This window comes from Trachypithecus francoisi, unplaced genomic scaffold (genome assembly GCF_009764315.1).
Source record: "Trachypithecus francoisi isolate TF-2019V2 unplaced genomic scaffold, Tfra_2.0 Lachesis_group2, whole genome shotgun sequence".
In the NCBI taxonomy this organism is placed as follows: domain Eukaryota; kingdom Metazoa; phylum Chordata; class Mammalia; order Primates; family Cercopithecidae; genus Trachypithecus; species Trachypithecus francoisi.
Genome location: NW_022681465.1, coordinates 151,467,399 through 151,474,019, shown reverse-complemented (window position 1 = coordinate 151,474,019; position 6,621 = coordinate 151,467,399).

Sequence of the window (6,621 nt, the reverse complement as noted above, 5' to 3'; positions counted from 1 at the left end):
TGGCAGAAGAAAGAGAGCAAAGGGGGACACTTTTAAACAACCAGATCTCATGAGAACTCACTCACTATCATGAGAACAGCAAGGGGGAAATCTGCCTTCATGATTTAATCACCTCCCACCAGATCCCTCCCCCAACTTTGAGAATTACAATTTGGCATGAGATTTGGGTGGGGACAAGGAGCCAACTACACCACTTAGAAACCAAAATTACCACAATATTGGCTTTTACATATGCCCATATATTTACCTTAACTGGTGATCTGTATAACTCCATTCAGATTGAGCTACTGTCTAGCATTTTTGCATTTCAAACTGAAGGATTCCCATTAGAATTTCTTGTAGCTAAGTTTAGTGATGATGAACTCATCTTTCGTTTACCTGGGAATATCTTTTTTTTTTTTTTGAGACGGAGTCTTGCTGTGTCCCCCAGACTGGAGTGTAGTGGCGCCATCTCAGCTCACTGCAACCTCCACTCCTGGGTTCATGCAATTCTCCTGCCTCAGCCTCCCGAGTAGCTGGAACTACAGGTGCCTGCCACCATGTCTGGCTAATTTTTTTTTTTTTCTGTATTTTTTGTAGAGACGGGGTTTCACTGTGTTAGCCAGGATGGTCTCGATCTCCTGACCTCGTGATCCGCCCACCTCGGCCTCCCAAAGTGCTGGGATTACAGGTGTGAACCACTGCACCCGGCCTTATCTGGGAATATCTTAATTTTTCCCTCATATTTGAATGATGGTTTTGGTGGATATAAAATTATTGGTATACAGTTTTGTTCTTTCAATGCATTAAATATATAATTCAATTGCTTTTTGGCCTGCAAGGTTTCTGATGAGAAGTTGGTTGATAATTTTATTGAGCATCTCCTATACATATTGAGTTGCTTTTCTCTTGCTTTCAAGATTCTGTCTTTTTCTTTAGATTTTGATAGTTTGATTATAATGTGTCTTAGTGTGGGTTTCTTTGTGGTTTCCCATTTGGACTTTGTTGAGCTTCTTGGATTTGTAGATTGATGTCTTTCATTAAATTTGGAAAGTTTTCAAACACTATTGTTTAAAAATATTCATTCCAACCCCTTTTATCTCTCTCTGTCTCTCTTTCTCTCTTCTCCTTATGGGACTCTCATATGCATATATTTGTATACTTGATGATATCCCACAAGTCCTTTAGGCTCTCTGCACTTTTCTTCATTCATTTTTCTTTCCTGCTTTTCCAATGATAATGTCAATTATCTTATTTTCAAGTTGGCTGATTATTTATTCTGTCTAGTTAATTCACTTTTTTCAGAGATGAGGTCTCATCTCACTATGTTGACTAGACTGGTCTGGAACTCCTGGGCTCAAGCAATCCTCCCACCTTGGCATCCCAAAGTACTAGGATTACAGGCATGAGCCATTACACTCAGCTTCTTCTGTCTACTTAAATCTGTATTTGAACCCCTCTAGTGAACTTTTCATTTAGTGATTGTATTTTTCAGCTTCAGAATTTGTTTGGTTTCTTTTCATAATTTTTATATGTTTGTCAATTCTGATTTTGTTCATATATTATCTCTTGATTTTTTTTTACTTCTTTGTTCATATTTTTTCTTAGCTATTTGAGCATATTTAAGACAATTATCTTAAATTCTTTGTCCATTAAGTCCAAGGTCAGGGAAACCTTAGGGATGATTACTGTCCATGTATTACGTTTTTCTGAATAACACGTTTTCCTGTTTCTTTGTATGATGTGATTTTTTTCTTGAAAATTAGACATTTTGATATTTTGTGAAAACTTTGAAAATGAGATTATCTCGCTTTCCCAGAGTTTAATGTTTTAAATTGTTGAAGGTTGTAGTAGTTCTTTTTTTGGAGACTTTTCCAAGCATGTTTTGCAAAGACTATTCCTTGTCAAATGTGATCACTGAAGTTTCTGATCCTCTAGCTTGTGTTCATCTAGTTATTTGATGGATTCCCTTGAGTGTCATGAACTTAAACAAACAGATCAAAATCAGAGAAAGAGAGAAGCCATTTCTCCCAGTCTTTTCAGATTACCTATGTACTGGAGCACTTCTTCACCATAGATAGGCTTGTTCTAAGCTTAGGGATTATCTCAGGGTGGAATTTTTCTAAGTATGTATCTTGCCTGCACACACACATGGCGTTTTAAATTTCCCTATACTTGTAGCTGAATTTGAATATCCTAATTTCCCACAGAGTGTCACCTCAGCTTATCTTCCAGGTCTTAGATGGTATATTGTATGTCCCCAAGCATAATATCTTCCTCCAGATGCCTGTGGGTTTGTAGTCACCTTGTAGCTTTTAGGAACAGTGCCTGTGTCTTAGTCTGTTTAGTAATGCTATAACAGTCTAGTGGTACCACATAGTTTATAAAGAAATGATTAGTCTCATGGTTCTGGTGACTGGAAAGTTCAAGATTGCATATTTCCATCTGGTGAGGGTCTTAGGTTGCCACATATCATGGTGGAATGTGGAAGGTTAGCCAGTGTATAAAGAGATCAAATGGTAAGAGAGGAAGCAGGTTTTATGTGTGCATGCCAGGTTCTTTTTAACTACCAGCTCTTGTAGGAACTATTTAGAGCATTAACTCACTAACCCAGCAGGGAAGGTATTAATCTATTCATGAGGTACCACCCCCATGAACCAAATGCTTCCCACCAGGTCCTACCTCCTAACATTGCCACACTGGGAATCAACTTTCAACATGAAGCCTGGAGGGGACAAACATTAAAATTATAGCCACCTGCAAAATCTTTAACCTTCAAACAATCAAACACCTTGCTTCAGTCCTTCAGTGGTTTCCCTAGACAGCTTAGAAGAGACAAACAAAAAAAGTTGTAAATGAAGTCTGCTCTTCACCCTTTGGTTCTAGGGAGGGAACTGGGAACTGTGCTGTCACCAATTCAAGACCATGTTTGATATTGTGCCAGGAAGAAGGTGAGGCAAAGAAGAGTAAAAACATCACCAAATGTTTCTTTCTGAGACAGAGTCTTTCTCTATTTCCCAGGCTGGAGTGCAGTGGCATGAACAAAATTCACTGCAGTCTCGACCTCCCAGGCTCACATGATCCTCCCTCCTCAGCCTCCTGAGTAGTTGGGACTATAGGTGTGCACCACTGCATCCAGCTAATTTTTCATTTTTATCTTTTATTTTTGTAGAAGTGAAGTCTGACTATGCTACCCAGGCTAGTCTCAAACTCCTGGCCCAAGCAAACCTCCTACCTTGGCCTCCCGAATTGCTGGGATTACAGGCGTGAGCCACAGCTCCTGGCTAGATTTTTTTTTTTTTCTCACAGTCTAAATATGTTCATAGATTTTTTTTTTCTTGATTGGGCATTTACTTGGTTGTTGTAGACCTTTGACTGTTTTCCACAGCTCCCACAGAGTTTATTCAGACTGGTTTGTTTTTTGTTTTGTTGTTGTTTCTGTTGGGGGACAAAAGTTTAGAGCTTCCTTGTTCATGATTTTGCTGTCTTCACTTCTGATTTTATAATTAAACTTGTTGATATGGTTTGGATATTTGTATCCTCCAAATCTGATGTTAAAATGTGATCAGAGGTGAGCCTAGTGGGAGGTATTTTGGTCATGGAGGTGGATCCCTCATGAATGGCTTGGTGCCCTCCCTGTGGTAATAAATGAATTCTCACTTTATTAGTTCACATGATAGCTACTTGTTTACAGGAGCCTGACATCTGTCTTGCCATGTGATATGCCTGCTCCCCTTGCACCTCTCTCTCTCTCTCTGTCTTTTTTTTTTTTTTTTTTTTTTTTAGACAGTCTCACTCTGTCACCTGGGCTGGAGTGCAGTGGTGCAATGTCAGCTCACTGCAACCTCACCTCCCTGGTTCAAGTGATTCTCCTGCCTCAGCCTCCAGAGTAGCTAGGCCTACAGGAGGCGCATGCCATCACACCCAGTAATTTTTGTAGTTTTTTTTAGTAGAGACGGGGTTTCACTATGTTGGCCAGGCTGGTCCCGAACTCCTGACCTCATGACCTGCCCACCTTGGCCTCCCAAAGTGTTGGGGTTACAGGTGTGAGCCACTGGGCTCGGCCTCCCCCTTCACCTTCTGTTATGAGTAAAAGTTCCTGAGGCCTCAGGAATAAGAGGCCATCAGAAATAGATGTTACCACCATACTTCTTGTACAGTCTGCCAAACCATTAGCTAATTAAACCTATTTTCTTTATATAGTACTGACCTCAGGTATTCCTTTATAGCAATGCAAATCAGATGAACACACTTATTATTTAAGATAATTGTAGGCTCACATGGAATTATAAGAAATAATAATCCCCTGTACTGTTTACCCACTTTTCCACAATGGTAACATCTTCCAAAGCTATAGTACAACATTACATCCAAAATACTGATATTGCTGCAGTTAAGATCCAGAACATTTCCATCACTACAGGGATTCCTTATATTGCCCTTTTATGCCCATACTCACTTTTTCCCCTGGCCCACCTCTTTCTTAACCCTTGCAACCACTAATCTGTTTTCCACTTTTAAAATATTGTTATTTCCAGAATGACATATAAATAAAATCATACAGTATAAAACATTTTGGGATTAGTCATTTTCACTCAGCATAATTCTCTGGAAATTCATCCAGGTTATTGAATGTATTAATATAATGGAATAGAATTCCATTATATAGATGTTCCCCTGTTTATTATTCATCCATTGAAGGACATCGGGGATGTTTTAAGTTCAGGAATATTATTAATGAACCTTGTTTTACCATTTGTGTAAAGGTTTTTGTGTGAACACAAGATTTTACATCTATTAAATAAATGCCAAAGAATGCAATTATAGTTTTATATGAGAGGTCCATGGGTAGTTGATTGTTTTTTTTTTTTTTTTTTTTTTGAGACGGAGTCTCGCTCTGTCGCCCAGGCTGGAGTGCAGTGGCCGGATCTCAGCTCACTGCAAGCTCCGCCTCCCGGGTTCCCGCCATTCTCCTGCCTCAGCCTCCCAAGTAGCTGGGACTACAGGCGCCCGCCAACGCACCCGGCTAGTTTTTTGTATTTTTTAGTAGAGACGGGGTTTCACCGTATTAGCCAGGATGGTCTCCATCTCCTGACCTCGTGATCCGCCCGTCTCGGCCTCCCAAAGTGCTGGGATTACAGGCTTGAGCCACCGCGCCCGGCTTGTTTTGTTTTTAAAGAAACTGCCATACTCCTTATCAGAGTGGCTGTAGCATTTTGCATTATCACCAGAATGTGTGAGAAATCTAGTTTCTCTGACTTTTTCTAACATTTGGTGTTTTCAACATTTTATCTTAGTCATTCTGATAGGTATCTAATAATACCTAATTGTAGCTTTATTGTTCATCCCTAATAGCTACTGGCATTGAAAATATTTTCATGTGTTTCTTTGCCATCTTGGATATTTTCTTTGGTAAAATGTCTTTTCATATCCAGGTTCTAATTGGGCTGTTTGGTTTTTTACTGTTGAGTTTTGACTGTTTTTTATATATACTAGATATAAGTGCTTTGTCAGATATGTGCTTGCAAACATTTTCTCTAAAATTTCAGCTTTATCTTTTATGCTTTTAATATGTTTTTTTCACAGCATGAAAGTTTAAAAATGTTTAAGAAATTCAACTTACTAGTTTTTCATTTTACAGATTATGCTTTTGATGTCAAGTCTAAGAGCCGTTTGCCTAGCCTTAGATCCTGAATATTTTCCTTTATGTTGTTTTCTAAAAGTCTTAGAATGTTATGTTACTTTGAAGTTTGTGATAAATTTTGCATTAATTTTAGTATAAGATGTGAGACTTAAGTTGAAATTCATTTTTTTTGCCCATGGAAGTCCAATTGCTCCAATGCCATTATTTGGAAGGCCATCTTTCTTTCAGTGAGTTGCATTTACACCTTTGTCAAAATTCAGGTGGGTGTATTTGCATGCGTCTACTTTTGGATTATTTATTTTATCTTGTTCCATTGATTTACATGTCTATTCATCTACTTCTTATTTACAGTCTTTTTTTTTTTTTTTTTTTTTTGAGGCGGAGTCTCGCTCTGTCGCCCGGACTGGAGTGCAGTGGCCGGATCTCAGCTCACTGCAAGCTCCGCCTCCCGGGTTCATGCCATTCTCCTGCCTCAGCCTCCCGAGTAGCTGGGACTACAGGCGCCCGCCACCTCACCCGGCTAGTTTTTGTATTTTTAGTAGAGACGGGGTTTCACCGTGTTAGCCAGGATGGTCTCGATCTCCTGACCTCGTGATCCGCCCGTCTCGGCCTCCCAAAGTGCTGGGATTACAGGCTTGAGCCACCGCGCCCGGCCTACAGTCTTGATTACTGTAGCTATTTAGTAAAAATCTTAGAGTACATTGATTTTTCCTACTTTTTTCTTGTTTCTCAAAATTGCTTTAATTATTCTAGTTCCTTTGGTATTCCACATAAATTTTATAGTAATCTTATCTATAGCCACAGAAAATCTTGCTGGTATTTTGGTCGAAATTGTGTAAAATTATATATCAATTCAGGAAAAATTGATATCTCTCCATGACTTTTTGAGTCTTTCAATTGATGAGCACAGTGTATGTCTCTCCATTTATTTAGATTTTGAAAATCTTTCATCAGTGTTGTGTAGTTATTGTAGTTTTTAGAACACAAGTCCGGTACAT